Source organism: Gallus gallus, chromosome 2 (genome assembly GCF_016699485.2).
Source record: "Gallus gallus isolate bGalGal1 chromosome 2, bGalGal1.mat.broiler.GRCg7b, whole genome shotgun sequence".
Lineage (NCBI taxonomy): Eukaryota > Metazoa > Chordata > Aves > Galliformes > Phasianidae > Gallus > Gallus gallus.
The window spans coordinates 48,208,435-48,232,106 of record NC_052533.1 but is presented as its reverse complement, the minus strand read 5'-3'; the positions used below and the strand labels follow the sequence as shown (position 1 = coordinate 48,232,106).

At 43.3% G+C, this 23,672-nt stretch overlaps 1 protein-coding gene and 1 long non-coding RNA gene across 3 annotated transcripts in view; both read right to left on the bottom strand.

Moving 5' to 3' along the window:
- The window catches only part of PDE1C (phosphodiesterase 1C), a 295,579-nt gene that overhangs the window by 166,300 nt on the left and 105,607 nt on the right, over positions 1 to 23,672 (bottom strand).
- LOC121112047 lies at positions 2,160 to 22,162 on the bottom strand. 2 transcript variants are annotated; one of them, XR_005855962.2, is made up of 3 exons: positions 22,060 to 22,162; positions 21,460 to 21,784; positions 2,160 to 12,364 (listed from the first exon to the last, which is right to left on the bottom strand). It is a non-coding gene; the product is annotated as an uncharacterized LOC121112047 (long non-coding RNA). The 2 variants fall into 2 exon arrangements; XR_006938609.1 differs by lacking the exon at positions 2,160 to 12,364 and having other exon boundaries at positions 21,459 to 21,784.

Here is a 23,672-nt window from a genome sequence, read left to right as displayed (position 1 = left end):
GTGGTTCAGCTGCAATTACTAGGTGGAGACTAATGAAATTAGAGTTGTCTAGACAGCTGTGAAACTTCCAACTTTATGAGGAAAATCATATTAATATATTATTGTTACAAAAGCATTTAAGTCAGCTCAATTAGCAGAATGATCAACGCAGAAGTCAGTGTCTGTTATTTCCAATTAATTTTTGTGTGGCTCAGACCTCATTTGGGCTCATTGTCCTCAGGCTTTCTTGCACAACTTCCTTCTTAACAAGGAAGTCGGGGAAAACTGTTCCTTTACACTGCAAGGTACGGAAGAGCATTCCTCTTGCATAGTCAAGTGCTGTTTACTACCACTTCTGCATGATTATGTGATTACTGACAGCACTCCCCAAAGAGAAATGGAGAAGATGCAAAAGCAACACTGGATTGTTTTGCTTGAGCTGCCAGTAGCCCTCCAGAGCCTGGTAAAATATGAATTGCAGAGATAATTTCAAAAAAATGTAACAAAGGAAAAAGAAGAAAATCCCACAACAGAGAAATGTGGGAATTGAAGGTAGAGACCTGTGCCAAGTCATAAGTTTATGTGTATTTCTGGAATTACCATCTTGGAGAGATGCTTCTTATTGCCAGCCTTTTGATGCACTGCTACCCTGCTACCTCCTTTTCCAGACATCGTGCTTCTGCATCAGTTGGCAATATGTGCAAATTGTCCATTTGGTGGGGAAAGCTTAACCTTGTAATGGTATGCTTAAACAGATTGCCATTTCAGATTTGCATTTAATCCTCACAATGTCATTGATACAAGATTGTAGGAGCTGGTTACATACTTCCTCTATCTTCTGAGGCTCGCAGACACTCTGCCACACAAAAGAGATGCTGAACACGAGCCTCTCTGATACTAAGGTTGTGTACACAGAAAATACATCTAAATAAAACATGGTACTGAACAACGCAAGCAGTGCAGGACACACACACACACAAACAGAAATCATTCATTCTGAAAACCATTTCAGGTCCAGCATAAATCCTCTTGCAGCAGCTCCACACCTCTGGCCATAGACATCTTCATGATTAACATTCGTGGAACAGCAAGGGGAACATGGGGCAAAAGTAGAGCTGTGTGCAGTAGTATCAGCTCCAAATGCAGAAAAACATCGAGAAAAAGATCCACCTTCTCTTTACTCTGCTTCTCACTCTATGCAATGCCCACCTGCACAGTTCAGCACATAAACCCCTGAATAAGCATTTTCCATTGACCTGTCACAACTCAAGGACACCGCATCAGCGACTCACGCCCCCACACTGCCATCTCTTGTGGCTGTGACACAAGCATATCCACAGGCTGTCCCACCTGCGTCACATAGGGTGGTCATCTGAAGCACAAGGTAACAGCAAAGCTGCCAGCCTCCAACACCACACAACAGAGAAGGTTACACTCAGTAGAGCTGCAGGGTTTAGTGTTTAGGAAGCACTCTGCAGGAGTCTCAAATTGAGTTAAAGTCAACACAAACTAAAGATGCTCAGCATGTCATGAGACTAAGCCACCAATTAATGCTCCAGACATGGAGGAGGAATCAGCCCAGCCCCAAAAATCTGGGCTGCAGAGAGTGTGGCCTGAAGCAACCAAGCAAAAGGGCTTCCAGGAAGGAAAAACGAATCTGGCAAAGAACCCCATTAGTCCTCCCTCCTGCAAGGAGGCAGTCAGTTAACTGAATCAGGGAGCTGTAATAGGGCCTGTTAATCAACAGGCTGCTGCTTCCCTTCAGTCTCCTGCAAAGGCACAGATCATTAGCAACACTACAAGCCAACGATTCATTTTTTTATTACAGGATGAGTAAGTGATAGGAGTTAGGACCAGCAGAAGGAACAGAGTGACATTTATTAAGGTTTGACCTACAAGGGCAAATATTTTTGTCTTCACTAAAGGAAATCTTCCATCAGTATCACAGAGGAGGACTATCACTAGCATCAGAGGGAATGTGGAACAGCAGTGCAAGATGGGCCTTCAAATAGGGCAACAATCCATGGAATGGCATTTCATTGGGAACAAAACCAATCTTGTAACAGGAAAATCTTCCTTTAAACCCCTAACAAAAAAGAGACAGATAACTCACAAATACCTTCCAGTCCTCTGTGATTTAGTCTTACCTTTGTGATGTTTTCTTGTATTTTCTCCTGCAGGAAAAGAACAAAACACAACTGAGATAAGAAAGCTCAACTGGTGAGGATGAGAAAAGGAGAGGGTCAGCAATAGGTGCAATTAAGGGATGACTCTTATGCCATAAGATGGTTCCAAAATTGATGCAGCTATCTCCAGCTAAACTCAGTAGCTGTTGCCATTAACTGCAGCAGTGTGCCATTAACTTGCCTGTGTATGTCTTGCCCTTTTATTTAAGAAAGGGTCACAGCAGCTGGGAAGGAATCAGTTACTACTCTAAACAGCAAGTGACAGGAACCACCTTCTCATGTTGATGTGTACTTTTTGTGACCCATACAGCATAGAAATGTGGTCGGCTATGTGGAGAGCCCACTATGTTATAGTGATGGTGATGTAATGCATCAGCTACATTGCTGTGGTCAATCAGTGCAAAGTCATTGTGATTCCACAACAGCTCTGCTCTGGAAAGAAAACTCAGGTCCTCTCAAGTTCTATTTTCTGCCAAATCCCAGGTGCCACAATGCATGTATGTATGTCAGGACATAAGTGAGCTGTACCCAGGACCAGAAATTGCAAGGGCAATGGGATGCTGACAGCACCTATTCATGATTCTAGCCTAACAACCCCACCTTTCCATCACATCAGTTATGGTAAAGGCTGCAAGCTTTTCTCTTAGCAATGTGGGTTTGTCCTCTACAGGCAGTGGCACAAGGTGTCAAGGTCCAATCAGAAACCCTATGTGGCCATACAGTCAGCTGCAGAGGTATTTCTGCACTGTACTTTAAATGTCAACTCATTATCTTGCAACGGCATGTTCAATGGCTTTGTACAGTGCCTGTCAAAGCAGGGCACTGATCTCACTTCAGTTCTTCCATGCTTTTGTAAGTTAGAGTGAAACTAATGAGCTCTAAACTTAACAAGCAGTGATGCTAACACAGTGAGGACTACAGTGAAGAGTGCAAAATTAACATCCTGCTGTTTAGCAAGACGCTAAGAGGTGGTCCCCGCCTTCTGAGTATGTAGTAATGGTGTACTGCTGTAAGCATCCAACTCCACTTCCTCATCTCTGATAGTACTGCAGATGTAATATTGTGGCTAACTCAGACAGGTCCAGCATACCCAAACAAGGGGTATTCTTTCTTAAAAATGGGGGGGGGGGGGGGGGGGGAGGTGGAATTACATTTAATAGTGTATACTGGCTGTCAAATGTTTCATTCAATATTACATTTGGAAATAGTACTCAAGTACTGCTTCTGACCATGCCAGAATGATAAATTAAGCCCTAGACATTTAATTCAGAAAGATTTTTAAATATTTTATTTATACTTGGCTGCATGAAGAATTATTTATTTAAATTTGAGCCAATGCAAAAGAGTGAAATAACAAACACAGCAGCACCAAGAGTCTAGCTTACTGACATTAACGATGCTGATGTACACAAGCAGAATCCCACTTGGGCCCATCTGATTCTAAGGGAAATTTTCATTTTAATTACAAAAGGATGAAGAACAGAAATTTCATCTTGCAGAGTTCCAACTTGGAAGTTGTATTCTGTCAGAAATATTCTGACAAACACGGAACTTCACTAAAATTTCTTGCAGAAAGAAGCTGCTGAAAAACCTTCTGCTTGCTTGGCCATTCAAATCCACGTTGATCTTCTTCCCAGGAAATCCAAAGGTTTTATTCAGATTTTTATTGCTGCTATATCAATACAACATTTTAAATTTAAAAATTAAGTTATTTATAAGTCATTTATTTCCCCTTTAAGTGTGTCATGGTCTGTTGCAGAAGTATCAGAACTAATTTTTCCCCTTATTGGCTCGTGACTTTCACATGATTTTGTAAAGTCTTTCTCTTGGTGAAGTCAGCCTTCACATTCCAGCAAAAATACCTTTCACTATCTCCTGATTGGCTAAAAGCTTCTTGCAAAGTGGTGGCCCAGCTTTAGGGTGCTGTTTGCATTTGAATAAAGCATCACTTTTCTTATCAGTTACACCTTTAACCTTATTTTCAATAATATTTTTACTGCATTGGAAAACCACACTAGAAAGAAAGCATTTGTCTACTCACAGTTTCAAGAAGCACATATACGTTTTTATTATTGATTTTTATTGTTGTTTCCACACCTGCAGTCCAATTACAGTCAAGGTTTATGTGTACCGAGTTAGTGACCACATTTACAGGCACTGAATTTGCTTGTTTTGGTTGAAGGAAGACAACATAACGAAAGGAATCTCTATTCTTATATTCAGCATCACTGCTACATGCTTTTGCTTTGGAGAGAAATCAGTAGCTGCATCCATACTTCTGCTGACATCTAGCAAAACATTTACTGTACACCTGAACTTCCAGAATTTCAAGAAGAAAAAATTCTACAACACTATTCACCAACAATATAAAAAGATGATGTTGACACAGGTTGTTTTCAAAAATAGTCTTCAGTTTGTTTTGAAAAAATAGAAAGTGTTGACATCCACCTGCTTTAAGAGTGCCAGCCACCGCTTGCACCCATCTGCCATGAAATAAGGTCACTGCAAACAATTAAATTAGAAGATGCCTCTTTTCGTACCACAGTCAGCATCAATGGATGGCTGCCGTCACTGTGTGTGAGTTAACATGGTGGGGTGAGTTGTTGATTTTTTTGTTGGTGTGACAAGCTACCCTGGTTTATCTCTCCATGAGGAGTCTATGCAAGGAGGAACTGAGAAATTAAATTGCCTTTAGTAGAGCCTTTGGGAAAAATCTGGAGCCAGATGCGTCTTCCCCCTGAGTTCAAGAAACACTTGATCTTCTTGTATCAAAACCAAACTGACAGAAAGAATGAGCTTCCTGCACCTCTGGGCTACCCAGTGCTTGTGCCTGCACAAGACATGGTGATAATACCAAATCTTTTCAAGTTCTGTTTCTTTTCCCACTATACACATTCCGTGCTAGAAGAACTACCACATCCATTCAACTCACGTTTTCTGTCATGGAATGTATTACTCATAGGTCTACATTTCTCACGCTGAAGAGAATGAAAAGGTGACTCACACTAGGTAGGTCCTCTATTACTAGTATAAACTAGATATAAATTCACTGAACTTCATGCAATTACATCTGCACAAGCCTAGTACCAAGTCAAAACCAGTGCTCGTACAAGTAGGCTGCTGGAGTCTAATGAAAGTAAATCCAGTGAGAGTTGTAACGACACCTGTTTTTTAACAAGCAAAATAAAAGTGGTGGGGAGAACGCAACTTCTGACAGAAATGAGATGAAGACAATAAGAGAGTTGAGGCTTCAATTTCAGCATCTGCTTTTCTAGAAATGAATGAGTCTTTTGTATTGTAACATGCTAGTGAGATATAAAATTAGGACTGATGCCTACAACCACACTTCGGAAATTATTTAAGCAACAAGATGTAGGTAGCTAAAGCTACATGAGCACTCAACTTCCATTGAAATAAACATGCAAAATGTATATGCTTTTATTCTCATCAACTCCTATAAATCCTACTCCCAGCATCATGCTTCCGTCCCTGTCATGCAATGCTGGTGTACCCTTAGGCTTTCCTCCTGTTTCCCCTTTAGATTCCTCTTCTGTTCATTTGATAGCTCTTCGGGGTTATGCTCTGTATAAATGTGGATTGTACATAAACTTAGCACAACAGCAGCTAACTGGAGCCCAAGTTGTTCCCAAAAGTCCCCATTCTTCCTCCCTATCTTGGAGCCCGTAGATGAAGAGAATTTAATAGAACCACAAAAAAACATTTGAATTCTGTAAGGACCTCCTCAGAATTCTACAGAGAGGTTAGTTAACGTGATTAGGTATGGAAAGAAGGGAGGGTAGAGGAGATGGAGAATTAAACAGCTCTACCAACTGCTCTGTTTTTTGCCACATGACTACACAACTCAGCGTATCAACTAGCTTGATCAATTGCTTGTTCACTCCTACACAGCCTCTGAAGAAATACCTAAATCACTTTTTTTACTCGTAACAGCAGCATGGTTAAAATGGTGTTACTCCATATTTATTCCATATTTATCCCCTAGGGTTTGACAGTAATGGCATCCCTTCAGCACACAGAGTGAAACTGTGGGTGCTGAAGAAGTAAATGAAGGACATTTGCCTAGCTTTAACCATGGAAGCTTACAGTGAAATCTAAAAGTTAATGAGCACTATGTTCAGACTAATGGGTTATATCTGCCCTGGTAATATCTCTGTGGGCTCACAGCCTCCAGGGCCATGATCAGCATCAGAACACTTGCTGTTAGCATTGGACTTACTGTTAACCACCAGTGGTAGATGCAAGTGAGAACAGGTGACACTTCATAGTTAATTTAATGCTGCTCAGCTCAGTGCCACAAGCATGTCCATAGCCCACACAGATGGTCAAACTACTAAATTTTCTGGCTGAAAATCATAATTTGTCACCTGCAGTGGCTTAGTTTTCTTTAGTTTGGTCACTGCCGTAGGTTTGGAATGGACATCCTTGGGGATCCGAGGAATTTAGCAAACTGATATATTTTCTGAAGCTCTGGAAACCCAGTAGCCTGTGCTCTCCCACTTGAACCTCCTAACAAAGCCCGGATCTGATGGAGGGTCTGCTTCATGCCAGATCCATGTTCTTTTGGGAAAAAGCAGGCAATGGGTATTTAGGGAACCAAGAGACTAGCTAAAGTGAATCTGCTAGAGTAGTTCTAAAAAGACATTGCCCTCAGCCACCCTCACGGAACAACCAGCAGACACAAAGGAACAGATCTGAGTGGGAGCCCCTAGGCATCTGTCCTTTAACACTGGAGTCCCATCACACCTGTAGCCTCAACTATTCATTCCTGCTTCCCTACCAGCTTCCTCGTATTAGTTCCTTCGGAAGCGCAGACATGAAGTCATTTCACCACACTGAAACATGAAATTCTGGTAAGTCTTGCTCTTTCCTGCCAAACTTAGGCCTCTAATGTTATAGAACAGGCGTTTAGATAACACTGCTGAAAGTCTGTTTGGTAGCTTAGTGAATCAACAACGAGATAAGCAATAAAATCTGGGAAAATAGAAACAAGCCTCCCTTCAGTTCAATCTAGAAGGCCAGTCTGGCTCTTTCATTACCACCAGTGAATCTGCAGCCATGCTGGATGTTATTCCAACCCTGCTGTCTTCCTTAGCAGCCAGCCACAATTCATTTGTACTGCTTTTCTCACCAGCTCCTTCCATGGCCCAGGGAATTCACTGGCCCAGAACTCCTATAACTTCTCCCCCCACTCCCCCAGTGGCCACGTCTGGGCAGCAGATAAAGAGCAATTCCCAGCTCCCAAGCCCCAGTGTCCTCTCTGACCACACCAAAGCAGCATATTAGCTCATAACAGGGGAAGGCACCATCCCCTGGACGTCAGTGCCAAGGAGGAAAGGCTCAGATAAAGCTACTTTTTCCAACTGATGGGATCACGTAAATTGAAAATCTTCTCTCCCAGCAGCTCGATATTCTGAAACATTCACTGCATTACAAATTATTCGTCATCATCACTGGATTAGTGATGCATTTGCATTATGTTACCAAAGCCTATATTAATAACCATGTATAAACCAATTAACAAAACCCAAATCTCACAGCACAGACTATGGACTGGCATCTGTCAAAGCTCAGGATCTCATGGGAGCCCTGACCAGATAAATATATTGAGAGTGCCAGACTTTGAAGGGGATGATGCCATCAACTGCTACTGGGTTTTTAATTCCCTAATTGAAACAGGAAGACCAGCTTTCTTGCTTTAATCACTCTCTAATCGATAACAAACGTAATTTATTGTTTCTTCCACACAGTCTGTTTAGCAAAATACTGCGCTAAGTTAAAAACAATACAATCACAGAGACTAATGACAGCGGAGGAGAAGAAATCGTAAGAAGTGGATGAGGAAAAAGATTTCAGCTGGTACTTCCAATGTGACAGGGCGTTTATGTGGGATTTTAAAAGACGAGTCATTTTAAATTGGACCCTGACCTACATGGGGACGTAGTGAAATCGTGAGAGCGTGAGGCAGTCATTTTTCTCATTTTAAGTAAATTATAAGAGTCTGCGTGCTCTGAAGCACGGGCATGTGCGATGTAACCATGCAATGGCAGGAAACATTCACCACCTGAAATAGGTGCAACAATTGCAGGAAAAACAGAGACAAGACAGTGAAGTGGGACAAGAGATGTGCAGCCAGAACATAAAGGGGACAGTGCGTCACATCTTGGAAACAAGAGGAAGCAAAGTATAAATTTAACTTAATCTGATTCGTTTATCAAACTAAATAATGTATGCAAAAATAATTAAATGTCAACAAATATCCTCACTGCTTCTGCACAAGAACAATGCTATTCTGATATTTAGCTGATCTGACAGCCTTTGCCAGTTCAGCGACTGAGTTTTCTAAACTCAGTCTAAACAAGTATTTCAAGAAACCTACAGTTTCATCCCCCAAAGAGGATTGAAGTTGCTAGGCCATACTTCTCTTGCACTGCTTCTGCTCTTCTGCAACGTTTTGCCATGCCAATGTTCTTACCTGCAGTTAAACAAAGTTTCCCGCTTTCTCGTTTGGGTCTTAATGTGTGTAATCATTCCATGTGAAGTGTAGCAGGAGAGGCAATGTTTTTAAATTCTTCGTACAGAAAAGCCTCGCTGACAGCACAAGCTGTAAGGACTTTGTTCTGCAGTCAGCTCAAGGCAGCTGCGATCCCATCTCCAGCAATTCAGTAAAGAGTGGACAGAGCCTGAAGGTGTTGCCACTGGGGTTATATGTACATGGTCTGGGCAAAGTAACATCAGTGACAACTACATGCTATCGTATATGCTCTTATGAGAGATAATGACCTTAAATTCAGCACAGCTACCTCAGGCAGGAGGGTAGGGTAGGACCCCATGCAGCTGTAGCAATTGTGTTCAGATAACAGCATACCAGAGGTGTATTACTTACAGGTATTTTACTTCCCACTGACATAGAGATGATCTGTGATAAACTGTCATTATTTTCTTGAGCTTCATTTTAATGAAGGACAACCACAGCTTGCTCGTGCTTTGATAAACAGTGCTGGCTGCCAGAAGAGGCGAGCTAACCGCTGTGCATCTCTTCGTGACACAGTACGTATATCAAGTGTGGTGAAAATGAGGCAAAGGAAAAGTTTTCTTAATTGGTTCGCATTGAACAGTGTGTATATATGAAGGCTCAAAGGTTTCAGGCAAGACAGCCTGAGGCAGAGGGATCTGCAGGGAACAGTGGGAGCCCCGTGGGGACAGCTGAGTGCTCCAGCTTGTCACACCATGAGGTGTCAACAAGGGGAAATCACAAGGGCTAACTCAAATTCACTCCTGGAATCATCCTGGACTGGACAAGAAACTGGTATTTTAAAGTGCTGGTATCTTAACTACCAAAGACAGCAAAAGTCATTCTAAAGGTTTCTAAAAATCTAGTTTAACTCATGTGGATTTTGTATACAACCAGAAAAAATACTGTAATCTTGAGTAGATTTTTGAGTAGATTGAGTATTTTTACTAATGTTTCCATCGCTCCTCATGTCAAAAACAAAGCAAGTAAACAAAAGCAATAATTAAAAAAACTAAACTAAACAAAAAAAAAGTCTTGCCATTGTAGCTGGCATGGATTTAGCTGAGGAAAAACATTAAGTAAAAATTAAAATGGAGCTGCTCCTGACTGTCTAGTCAAAAAGAGTATCATCTACTGCTCATTCAGCTTGTTCTTAGTACACAACTAGCGAATTATTTTATGCTTCATACACATCACATGCTAAAGAAGCATGCTCATAAAAATGCAGTTACAGGAAAGTGCTTTTCAGGAAAATAAAATCCAAAAGTCTGAGAAGGAGGAAGAGCTCCTCTCGGTATCCGCATTTGTTACAGACAAAATAAATAAATAAATAAATAATAAAAAATAAAAGATTAAGTCCCAACATTCTATGACCTTCACACAACAAATTACTGTTTATAAAGACATTTCTACTTCATGTGACCAAGTGTTGTTTCTAGATGGCTGCTCCAAATGACTGATGGAACTTTTGGCTCTGCGATAAACAAAGAGGATGACCCACAGAGCACAGGATGGGTGGTGCTTCAACAAGCCTATCCACGTCTCTCACTGCAAGAGACTGTGACTCTTCTTGAACAATGGGATGGAAGGCAGGGAGAGAATTCCTCCCTGCTGCTCTGAGCATCATGCTGCACATTGTGATCACGGGGCAACACTGACTTCAACAGGGGGATGCTGCTTCCTTCTCTTAGTTCAATATCTCAAAAAAGGGAGCAGATATGCAATCTTGTCTGTGCGTTCTTTGGTTGTATCCTGATTATTTTCCTATGAAAAGAGCTTAAAGAACTAAGTCAGAACAGCAAGAAGTGTAAAAGGGGACATTTCTGTGTGGAATAATGTAAAACATCATATTGCAGAGAACTTATAGTGGCAACATTGGTACATCCCACATGTTCAAAGCACATAATAGTTTAGCTGAAATTCCATTCCCCCAGTGGGAAAAAGCTGTTAGACCCTGGAAGTAACAAGCGTGTATAGATAAAAAACTTATTTTACTCACTGCTACTATGCAAAATGAGCGTATTCAGATCCTGCAGGAGCCAAACAGGCAGCTGTCCAGTTTGTTTCATGCAGGGTGGCTCTGTGATTAGTTACTGCATGCACGATGATGGGAGAGAGGCGGGGGGGAAATCATTGTTCATACCCTGGATTAAATATCTAGACAGGAAACATGCTCTGGAATTACATCAGAGCAGACCAGCCGCGTGCGCGAAGTCACTAAACAAATCTGCATCTTGCCCTAAGCTCTACTAAATCTATTGACTAGTGCTTGTTATTGTTTCCCCCTCCCGAGCACAGCCCACCCTCTCTGCCCGCTCGCAGACAGCTGGTGTGACGCAGGATTTTAAATCTCATGGTTTTTGTGCCAGGCTCTCTCCTTACTCCGGGTTACAGGCTGAAACACTCGGATTACTGTTTAACAAGCCTAAACATGGGGTGAAAAAATCACCGCACAAAGCCATAGTGTTCCCTTTCCAAAATAATGTTCCTTCTCGTTCCCAGCCCCCAGCTCACAGCCACCCCCTCCTTCAGCGCGACGATAGCTTTTAGGAATGATTCAAGGCTTTTGGGGACACGGCCCTGCGCAAGGAGGGAGGGGTAGCTATTGTCCTGACTGCGCCTCCTCATTAACAGACTGGTTATTAAATGTCAGCTGTAGGAAAAAGCAACATTTCAACTTCTTGTGAACCGCCAGTGCTCTTCTTCTGGGCTTTCCCCCGCTGTATTCTTCCAGGAACAGTGCCTGAGAGAGGGGAGCAGGCTGAACAACGACGCGCCCAGGAGACAGCCAGCAGCAGCCTGTATGGAGGAGTGTTCTTATGGAGGGGCCCTTAGTGCTGAGCGTGATGAGCAATGCCAACCTGCAGCTCAGGAGCACTGCCCCACACCCAGGGCACGAGAGTTCCTCAATGCAGCAGGGAGAATTTTGGGAAACTGAATGGATTGGTGGACAGATGGGAGCGGTCCTTGAACACGCGCACAGAACAGAAGAGGTGACGTGAGAAATGTATTATTTCAGGCCCTGCTCCCTGCTGCTGCCAGCCATCTCCCAGGTATCTTGATGCCGCAGCAGCTGTGGGAAGGGGGTCTTCACAAGACTCAGAGATGAAGATATATTTAAATAAGCAAATCCTCCAGCCCTTTCCACATGACAAGTGCTGCAGCTGTGACACCTATTCTAGTTCTTAAACGCTTGGCTGTTTTAAGGGTGGAGTCGAGTTCTCTGCCTCCACACGGTGAAGGCAGTGCAAAATGCTATTTGATGTTCCACGGATTCGGAGGCTAGGTGAGACCATTATGATAATTTGCTCTGGGTTATTCAGCAAATTTGCATAACTCCAGAATTTGATTCTTCTCCATTTGCAAGGAGATATCTTCACTACTGTTGAGCTAATTAGAAACAGGTCTTACAGAGATCACTGAGCATTAACATGCCTCTCTCTGCAAAGCACTTCATAGATGCTCTCCATACAACGTGAATGACTTCATCTACACATCCAGTCAAACTGCATCCAGAGCTGTAGGCTTCTTGCACCTGGAACACGAGTGCGAAGAAAAGGGCGAAAAGAAAGATGATTGCCCAGACAAAGCCAATGAGAATGACGGGGAGAATTTTCACTGGCGTTACACCAAGAATGTGGCCAAAATATCAGACAATTCTCCGGTCCTATAAAAAACAAAGCAATAGCAATCTGAAGAAGGGACCCTTATTCACCTAAACAAAGTCATGTTCTGAATGTGACAGACAAGCAGTGTTTTCTGCATTGATAGCGAGTGGTATTCTTGCAACACATAGGTTTTTCTTCATGGTCTCCCATTAAAATTTTAGTGACGCGAAAAATTTTAGTGCTACGAACTGGGCAGCATTTTTAAATGCTTTTAAAGGCAGCCCTTATCCCTGTAATTTTCATCAATACTCCTAAATTACCTGTGCACATGTTGTATTATAAACTATTTTAAGCCGTGTGTAAATAAATCTAACAAATGTTTACACGTAGGGGCCTGAATTGCTCACAGAACTAATCTCCTTTCTTCCCTTAACCCTTTTTCTGTTTTTTAAGCTCTCTCATTCTCCTCTCTCCTCTTTCTGAGTCACTATGTTCTTACATATACGATATCCCAGTTCTTCCCAGCCAGCCTCAACCCCCACAGCTTCCTCTTTCACTTTTCCAGCAAATCCCCAAAAAAAAGAAAAGAAAAAAAAGCTCTCCCATCTGATGTAGCTGTTCCTGATGTACCAATATGTGTATAGGACGATATTTAAATTGTGTATGCAGTCTCTTTACTTAGCAGAAACCAGTAACTGCTTACAGCTAGTGAATCGCAGAAAAACAGCTGCTCCACAGGAGGCATGGGAGGAAGTGTGATCTGAGCATCATTTACAGCAACCATTGGAACTGTTCAGCCTTGCAAGGGAGTTTATGCTCTACTTCAACTCCTCTGCCCTTAGATGCTTGCTGCAGTTTTCTCTCCCTGCAAGGACTCCCTGAGTGTCACAGCTATAGCTACAGGGCTCTGAACAGTGTTAGCTGTTAAAATAGCACAGATCTTACATTTAATTTGTGCTAATCTTGGTTTTGAAATGAGATTTTCACCAAGCCAGGATTCATACTGTAGATGGATATTGTGCAGTTTTCTGTCTTGGCTAGGAGTTTTGTGCACAAATAGTATCTGTCCCCAGGAGTGTAAGAAATCACTTCTAAAGTGATGACACAGACTTACTAATAGCCATTCTAAGTGTCACATTAATAACAAAACGACTCCACAGCTTGACAGATGTAGGAAAAAAAAAAAAAGCATGAAACATATCATATAAGCCCACGTGTATCTTAATAAATTGTTTCCTCCAAGACTACAAGCATCTTTATAAATAAATAAATGATCTCCTGCAACTCTCTCTCCAAGAAAGATTATGACAATCATTGCATGCCTATGCAGTCTTCTCCATCCACTGTCACCAATTGCTAGACATGGAGGTCCTCTGACAGAAGATGAGGTAGTCTACAGAAACATGAATTGGGTAATTCAGCAAAGAGAGAACTGGATATCTTTCAAGGCCCTTCTCGAAAACCAGAAAGCTATGGCTCTCTGTGTGCTCTGCAGCACTCTTGGGCAGAAAAATTCAAACATTCCCAACATGGACATGAGCAATTGCTGAGAAAAATCCTGATTCCACTGAAGTCAACCAGCCGAGGTTTTAATCAGTTTCACCAACTTCTGAGCTACACTCAATCTATTGCTTTTTGAATACCCAAGAGAACTGCAGACAAATTTTGCCTGAGGCCTGGGCAGTATGAAGTTTACTAGAGGAAGGCCCATTGTTCAGCTATAATACAAATTTAAATACAGAATTGGGCTTAACACTATTGGGAAAAATCTTGTACTGTCATAGGGCTAAACAACTTTTCTCAAGCCATGAATAACTTTTAAAACCTAACTCTTCAAAGAAAAAAAAAAAGCAACAAAATTCTTCAAAGATCAAGAACTGGACTCTGATTTCACCCCTGCAAACATATGGGTATCAATGGAGCCATTCTTCCCAGTATTAGAAGCACAGTTCGTGAGATCAAAAACAGCCTTATGAATCCAAACAAGCCCTTCTAGAAAACCTCCGATCTACCCAAATCCCTAGTGGTTTGAGAGCAAATCACATCTGTAAGAGGTATGTTTCACAAATGCTATAGTGTTTTAATGGGTCAGCCCTAATACACGTACCTCAATCACCCCTCAGAGACAGTTTCTAGTATTTTGAAGGGACAGAGTGATTTTTTGATGGAATGAGAAGAGAACAGAAATGGAATATCTCATGAATTGCAGAAAGAAAGAGAAACACAGTATTTAAAAATCCTTTCAAGGGCTGAGTTGGGTTTAATATAGTGTTTGAATCCTCCAAAAGCTGGCAGATTAGGAGATGAGCTGGCCTCACAGCCTTTAAAACACATAAACATGCAGAGGATTTTTCAGCACCGTCTTCCATTGAGTTCTATTTCTTTATGCATGCACTCCTATCCCACCAAGACATTTTTAAACAAGAATTCCAGAAAGACTTGTAATTTCCCTTTGAGTTAAGGTTTAAATTCATCTTCCCTGAAATAACTTTTTTCATATTCTTGTTTCTTATGCAGGATTGCATGCTTTATAGCAGTGATATTTGAAAAGTACTGCATTTAAATCACAAAGGGAGCCCCTTTCTTCTACTGCAGGCCATGGTCTTCTTTTTATGATTGCTGAAATAAATAATTGCTTTTGAGGCTGCAGTTATGATTCATTTGTACTACCTCCAGAAGAATAAAAGCTTTTTTTTTTTATGATTATTGTAAAAACCAGAGTGTATATTATTTCTTAGACAACATTTCAGTATTAAACATGAAGTCTTCTCTCTTTTGTTACCTACAGGATTCATTTATTGATTTAAGATTCAAATAAAAGTCACTGGATGGAACGAAGTAATTGAAGGACTGTGGCAAATTTTTTCAGTTTACTGAATTACTACACCTCCAAACACTTTACTTTTTATTTATCTTCTTTTAAAGTTGCTATGTTCCTACAATGTTTTCCTCTGTCTTCTTCTCAGTCATGAGATCAGCAGCTGTCAGCACTTCTTTCAGAGCCTATACTACAGGCAGTACAAAATAAGTTGTTATGGGTCAGTTTGATGGTCACACCATGGGAAGAATGATATCGTAGACTGACCAGACCCCAGTGAACTTCACAACTAGCTAAGTCACTCACACCCAAAGAGTGGCTCACCCCAACTAGGAATTTTTAGGCCCACATTAGAGCGCAGCCTTCCCCAGCACAGACCCAGCAGCCATTTTCTCACCAGTGAGACCTTTTCAGTCCTCCCAGGAACCATGACAGCTAAACGTCACCCGTTCCTGCTTCCACCTCCTGTTCCCTGAACATGCCCTTCTCTACTTTCAGTGACAACTTGAAATACACAAGAAAAGTCAAATACAGACTTAAGAGGCCTATACAGAGGTTTCTTGATACGGTTCTCTGATAAATAATCCTTGTCTATGCTCATCAAAAAACCATACTAGGAAAAGAGCAGCAGCATCTGTTTTGAAATATGATTGAAGGTAGCTCAGTCCTGCTTCTAAGCTGAACAGGACTTCATTTTAAACGTAGACTCTCAGGAGGTTCAGGAAGACTGAAACCAAGACCAAAGACAGCAGGAGTGCCTCTTTTACCTCCGGAAAGGAATTAGCATATTCATATTTTCCACTTGAAAGCTGACTAATTTACACATTTACTAACAAAGTGGCGCTTTCTGAGGGGCTTTTTAAACCTTTACTATCTATTGCCAGCTAAAATATTTGGGGACAAAGCCTACTGTGTAGGGAGCGCCACTGGAACTGAAGGGAGCTTTCTGTTTTCCTGTTTATGACGGCTACATAAATGAAAATGAAGCAGATGAGGGTACTGTCACTGGGAGAACCAGCTATTCTGCATGTGACATTTTTTCATGTAAGAAAACCTAAAAATACTGTGGAGTACATACGGATAAGACAGGGAAACAAATAACCAAGCAATGGCTCAGTAATACTTGCCAAATCGTCTTCAGTCACTGAAGCTCCATGTTTTCCCACTGAAATTAGTTGCATCACCATTTATTTCAAAAACAAATCTGAATTTCAATCTTCCAGCAACATTTGCATTTGGACCTCTTCACCATCAATAGGATGCATGGTGCTTTGCAGAGGAAATTAAGGAAATGCCCTATGTGCTCAAATATCTTTCCAGATCTTCAGCAAAACCATGAACTTTTCAAACTCGCTGATTTATGTGTGTTTCTATTTTTCTTCCCTTCAGATTTTTTAGACCAATTTTACATTGACAGGTTTGAGCAGGACAGCCTGAATGATGAGATCAAAGTCAAGCATCCCATTTGAGTCACAGTTCAGACTACTGCTGTTTGTAGTTTCATCTTTGGCAGTGAGAATGAAGGGATTTATTACGAATTTAGCAATTTAACATTATAATCCCAGCTATCAGAAATAAAGTTAAAGTACATTTTGTCTCTTCTCCCTCTGCAGTGCTTAAGGTATTGCAGGGGCACCAGCAGATCCTGGTTATACTGTAACAGCTAAAAATCAACTTTTTTCTTTTTTTCCTGCAAAAAAAAAAAAACACAAAAATTAAGCTGAAAATACCTCCAAGCTGGGTCTTTAGCTGCCCTAAACCATCACAGCTCAACTAAAGCTCTTTGGATATGTGCCCTTGCATTCTTAAATACCATCAGATATAACATGTAATCCTAGTGTTGAAAAGGGCTCAGGTGTTTTCTGCATGTCTGAGAAGCTGGAAGGTAACTTAGGCCACTTTGTGAGTCTTTAAGAGCCGTAAGTAGCAAACGGGACTTTGCAGCCACCACTGCTCATTGCTTCATGGAGAAACCACCGGCTTAGAAAGCAATCACGCAGTTGGGTTTTGAAATTGGGTCTCCAAGCTCTGCCACAACTAGTGCTTCATAATAAAGTACTAAGTAAAGAACTTTGACGGATGTTTTGAAGGGCAGAAGGTCCTGTGCATAGCAGAATGAGTTACTGGCAATTGTAGGAGAGTACAGGGCAGACCCATAAGTAACTTCTCTGAGTGCAGTGCCCAAACCTAGAGCTGGTTAAGGCAAGTCTGAAAAAAAGGCAGCCTCATGGAGGGGACCTGTGGGGTGCAGAAGGCAGAATGCGGCCCTTACTGAAGAGCAAGAAACTCGAGTCCCTTTTTCTAGCAGAAGGAATTACTGAGAGCCATAAACAAGCCATCAGCACATCCTTCAGGAACACTCTTCCTTGCAGACTACGTTTGTCTGCCGTCATGGGTGAACACAGCCAGGAAATAATAGGAAGCTGTTCAGAGGAGGTCTCCCTGTGAGATCACAAGTGGACATCCCTGCAGCCGTGCAGCAGCCAAGGAATAAAAGTGATCTGCTCATGAATTAAGAACGTGTTTAGGAGGAGGAGAATACAGATACCCCTCAGGCAGCCAGGAGGGGTAGCCCCTGGCAAGGCATGTTTTTTGCTTTCTGCAGCTGTCAGAGAAAGGCAGTGTTCAGACTGATGCGGGACAAGTGCAAGTCAGAAGTCCCCAGAGGCTGTCCTAGCACAAGGACAGGGAGCTTGGGGGCAGCCCTCCCTTCAGGACTTAATGCCTGCTCACCCCCAGGCATTAGAGCACACACACCTTTCTCCACAGCTTTTCTGCTCATTCCCCTATATTTTGCAATCTGCTTTGTCCCGCCCTGATTCCCAGGCAGGAGTGAGGATGGGACTAGGGAGCTTGGAGGCGCTGCCACAAGAGAAGGCAGCATTCTCATGTAACAGCTTGTCAGCATGCTTCATATGTGGCTCTGCAGGCTCTCTGCTCTTACTACCAACATCTGAGATACCCCAGAAGGGACAGGAAGCTGCTCCAGCCTGGTTCATTTATGATGACAATGAAACTCAGAAGCAGGTCTATTCCTGGGAGGACGATGCTGCAGGGAAATCTGGTTCATTCATTCCAAGGAAAGAAAAGTCTCTGACGGCTGCATGTCCAGCACAGGCACACGTTTTGCTTGAGTGAGGTCCGTGAGGTCCTACAAGAAGAGCTCTGGAGTAAACTCCTTGCTCATGTTGTGGTACGACAGGAAAGGTCAAGGTGGTCAGAAGTCAACTGGCAAGATTTTCACCCAGAGTTTCAAATACCTCTTATACTTTCGCCCAGGAAATAGCTTATTCAGAAGCCTTTCATGAGTGTTTATTAAAAATAAAACACCAAAAGATTAATTCTGTTCTGTGATTAAGCCTAAATTAATATCTAACAGGGCATGTATAAAAGTTGACATTTGTTACATAGGCCCCTTGTACGAGACACCCAAGAATTCTGCCACAGATGAGTTACTGTCCAATGAGGTAATTTATCACACTGCCTTAAACCTGTGGGTTTAATTAACCCACTGCAGGTTCAGTGATTTCTCCTGTACACTGCTGCACAGAATCATTAAGTCATGAATATGTATACGTCAAGTAAAAATATTTTGGAAATTTTATGACATAGATATTTTAGCTCTTTCTTAAGCAGTAAAAGGAATCTGTATATGGCCAAAGAACCGCTGCTTCATCCAAACAAGACAACCAGACTTTCCTAACCAAGAAACTGCATGCTGGAGAGATGCATGATGAAACCAAGAAGGAAATCTTTCCAATCCACTCCACGGGCAAGTTCAATATCTTGTCTGCCTCTTACAGCAACATACAACTCATGCTGCAGACACATGCTTCAGCTTCTCAAAGCCTGCCTTTTGCACACTGTCCAAAAGGCTTCTCTGCTCCTTGAAAATACACACCCAAAGGCCAACCAGCCTGTGGGACAGAACTGTACCGAGAAAATGGCAAAAGAGCTATCACCAGAATTGTTTAAGCAGAAAATACTAAATTATAGGAGTCTGAAAAGAGCCTCAGCTTAACCACCCCTTTGGGTTTGGCTTGCAGCCTTTGGGTTTCCATTCCCTTTCAACTATGCAGGCTGAGACAGGGGTAAATTAAGAGACCCCACTCCCTGGAAGAGCTAGGTACCGAAAGAGGCAGTGAAATGGGATGCTGGTTTCTCCTCTGAGTCACCGGGAGCAGAAACACCAGCTGGCACTGGAGGTGGGAGGGCAGGGAGGAAGGTATCAGCCTAACCCCAGGTGAAGTCATACCAAGGAAATGTCAAACCCAACGCTGAGCACCTGGGACAGTTTGTATCATCACGGCCCCTCTCGGTGCAGAAGCGGTGCCAGGATGCAATAACCTGTTGGGTCCCTGCCTGCTGCAGCCTACAGGTCCCCAGCAGCACGTTGCCCCTGACTGCCTGCTTAGCACTGCTCTGGCAGCACTGCTGAGCCTCGCGAGCAGCTCCTGCATCACACAACTGTCAGCGCACCAGAGGCAGGGAGTGATGTCTCCTTGAGTAGTATTTGATCTCTGCAGAATGAAGCACCTCGTTTACCAGGTTTCTGAGATGGCTGCGCACATCGACTCATTCTTCTTACACACACAGATATGAATAAGAAAGGACAAGAAAAATCATGAAGTATGATGCCAAACCTCAGTCTGCAACCAGTCTGTGTGTGTATGCATATAAATGACTGGAGATGGAAAATTTACAGTCTTTAATTAGAGCAAAACCGATTTCTTTCTTCTTTGCTCTTCTGTGAGCAAAGAAATCTTGAAACTCGGAAAGAAGAAGTGTGTTTGTTACACGCACACAGTGCCAAGACAGAGGGCTATGCTGAGAAACAGCCTGAAGTTCAGTTACTGCAAATGTAGAATAAGTCCTGCAGTTTTGCCAAGTCTCCCAAAGGTGGAACAGCCTGGAGTTTGACAGATAATGCGCAGTCACTGCTTTGTACAGAAGGCAGGAGAGACCACGAACTACTGTGCTGCTAAGGAATTATCTGCAAAACTTCAGGTGTGATCCAAATCAGCATGCTGCTGAACTCCGTATTTACAGATAGAAACGCAAGGACTCCTATTGCTACAGCATGGCACAGAATTGAAAATAAGAGGGTTTGTTTCGTGTGGCTGTTCTATTTGGAATGCTTACAAGACAGCTGTCATCCACTTTGATTAAGTTCCTTCACAAAACAGGCTTCCTGGAGTGACGCCTTGAAGGAAATACATATTCATGCACGTCTTTTACTCTGCTTGGAGTCCTACAGAAGTTTTGGATATGCTTTAGAAAACACGCCGTCACTGCTCACGCTAAACAACACTCACAGCAACTCCAGTTTAACTGAGAACCCTTTGTTGTCCATTTTTAGCCTGCTCCTCCTATGTGTTCCCAGTTCTGCTCTTTCCTATCCTTCTTGTTCCCTCCCCCCCACACCCCGCGGGCTGAAACATTCTCTAACATGAGAAACTAAAGGAAAAAAAAAAACAAAAAAAAAACAAAAAACACCACAGTTCTGAACACAGAGGGGGATGCAGCTTAATATGGCAGCGTTCCTCTTTGGCTGGGCCAAAAACTGATGGGCAAATAAATGCTCTGCAGCCAACAGTGGCTCTTACTGCCGGTAGACAGCATTTTGCATACTGAGACTCTGAAAAAGATGCCAGACATTAACTCTAAATAAGCTACACAAGCTCTACAGCGCGTAAACTTCCACATGCCTACAGTCCCAAGTTCTTCTTTAAGCACAGGAAGCGGCGTCCCACCGTTTCATGACGAGTCAGGCTCAACAACAAATGCATAAACTAATCAATACAATCCCATCTGAGCAACGTCAATTTGCCGCTGCCACAAGTGCTGGTGGAAATCTCTTCCAATTGTGCTTTCTCTGCCTGTTTTGTCCTTACTAACTGCATCAGTGCCAGAAATGGTGTACACGTACAGAAAAAAAAAAAGTCTTTCTGTAGGTTGCAGCTGATGGAAGCATTACTCCAATTGGAGGACCCAATTAGGTTCCATTCAGGCAACGACAAAACTTTTCCAGTGCAGCAGCTAAAGTAATTAGCATCTCGCAAAAGTGCTGCTAGATTACGGTGCCTCATTAATGACATTTCTAATGACAGTTCAGTGTGACACGCGGGTTTCATTTAAGGAAGCAAGTGGGTCTTTGCTGAGATTAAGTCACTGTATTTATGGAGAACAGGTGTGGAAACTCCTGGGTCATTTTGAAGGTACCGACAAAAAAGGAAAAGGAAAGTTACAATAATAAATGCTACAATAATTCTGACAATGGGAGGAAATGGGCGAAGGACATGGGGAAAAAAAAAAAAAAAAAAAAGTGGTACTTACAATCCTCGGAGCCGAAGCCAGATTTTCTCTATCTGCTCCGGCTGCAGGTATTTTAGAGAGTTGCTCTCAAATTCTTCAATCTCCTTCGTGGGCGACTCCATGGCTGCAGGTTACCGCGTCGGTTATGGCTCGGCGAGGATGGGCGCTGCCCCACGCACACGCTCCACCTTTAACGGGGCTGCCCGCCAGTGGCCAACATTTCTGGCAGCCCCTGCTCCCCCCTCCCCAGGCGCTCAGGTGTACGCGGGGGGCACGCCAGCATCCTCGGGCAGACCCAGGGGATTATAGCGGCTCAGCTCCGGACTGCAAACCCGCACGGATTTTTCTTTTATTAAAAACAAAAAAAAAAACCAAAAACAAACAAAAAACCCAACAATAAGCTAAGGATCCAAGCAGTAATACTGGCTGAAGGATCTTTAGCAAGGGAGGGGAGGGAGGGGGAAATCCCTCGCTGCCAACTGAGCCGTCTGCATGGGCAGCTGGGGAGCCCGCTCCGCCACGCCGGCGGCATCCCGCATCCCTCGCTCCCTCCGTGCTGCTCCCGGCCGGCTCAGCATCGCTCCCCCAGCCCCGGCGTGGGCTCTTCTTCCCCTCACTTACCAGCAGCGCCGCTGACAGGCTCAAAACCTGACAACCAAGGGGAAAGTCGTCTGTCAGCATAGCCCAGGCACAGCTCCTCGCTCTGCCGCCCTCTCCCTTGCACACACACGAACGCGAGGGAACGGGCTACGCGAGAGGCTGGCGCTGATTAAAAGCCCGACCGAGCCAAAAGGAAGGGTAAATTACAGAAAGTGAGCGGCTCGCTCCTGGCAGAGAGCCGTCTGCTTCATCGCGAAGCAGCCTGCGCTCAGGCAGAACACAGCGTGCAGCTTCAAATTGGGCAAAATTCACTTTAAAGTAAACAAATCGGCAAAGCAGCAGTGCCCAAAGCCCCACAACACAGGATGGGGAAGTCGGCACAGCAGAGGGAGATCAAGCCCAACACATTAGTAATAGCCTTTTCAGTGTCTTTCAACAAGAACCACTGACAATACATTAGAAGACAATGCATTATTCATAATGCGTGAGGCTTACAGCAGGACCTACGGCTGAACTCCTGGGGGCTCGCACAGGGCAGCCACTGCCCCGGTTCTGCAAGGGGTCCCATGGGTGTCCCCACACCAAGCCCAGGCAGAGCAAGAAGCAAGACACAGGGCATTTCTCTTAACACCACTGGGGTCCATCCTCCAGGTAGGGGAAAGACAAGAGGACAGAGATGACCTCTGTCACACCAACCCCACCCAAACTCCACTGAGATTTGGTGTTTTCAGCCAAAGACACTAAAACTTAGAGTTAAAGGGAAGGCAGGGGAAAGAGACATCATAGTGGGGGTCTGCTACAGGCTGCCTGATTGGGAAAACCGAGTGGATGAGACCCTCTATAAACAGATAGGAGCAGTTTCACATTCACAAAACATGGTCCTCATAGGGGACTTCAACCACCCCGATATCTGTTGGATGGACAACACAGCAGTGCACCAGAAATCAAAGAGCTTCCTGGAATGTGTTGGTGATAACTTCCTCTTGCAAGTAGTACAGGAACCCACGAGGAAAGGTGGTATGCTGGACCATGTCCCCACCAAAGAGGAGGGACTGGTGAGTATTGTAAAGCTCAAGGGCAGCCTTGGCTGCCTTGGCAGATCCTTAGGGTGTCAAAGAGGGCGTGCAGCAAGCTTGCTACTCTGGACTTCAGAAGAGCAGAACTCTCCTCTGGAACTTTGAACTCTTCAGGGAACTGCTTGGCAGGGAGAAAGCCCTGGAGGGAAGAGGGGCTCAAGAAGGTTGGTTGGTATTCAAGGACTATCTCCTCCAGGCCCAGAAACAGCACATCCTGAGAAAAAGAAAGACAGTCAAGAATGCCAGGAGGCCTCCACGGATTAACAAGTTGCTTCTGGACTTACTTAAGCTCAAAAAGAAAGTATATACGGAATGGAAGCAGGAACAGGTTACCTGGGAGGACTACAAAGAAGTTGTCTGAGCAGCCAGGAAGAAAACTAGAGACCTGGCCACAAGGGATATGGAGAAAGCTGACTTCTTTGCCTCAGTCTTCACCAGCAAGGACTCCTGAAGGTCCTACTAAGGCACATGGAAAATAAAGACAAGTGATTGGTGGTAACCAACATAGCTTCACCAAGGGCAAATCATACCTGACAAACTTGGTGGCCTTTGATGATG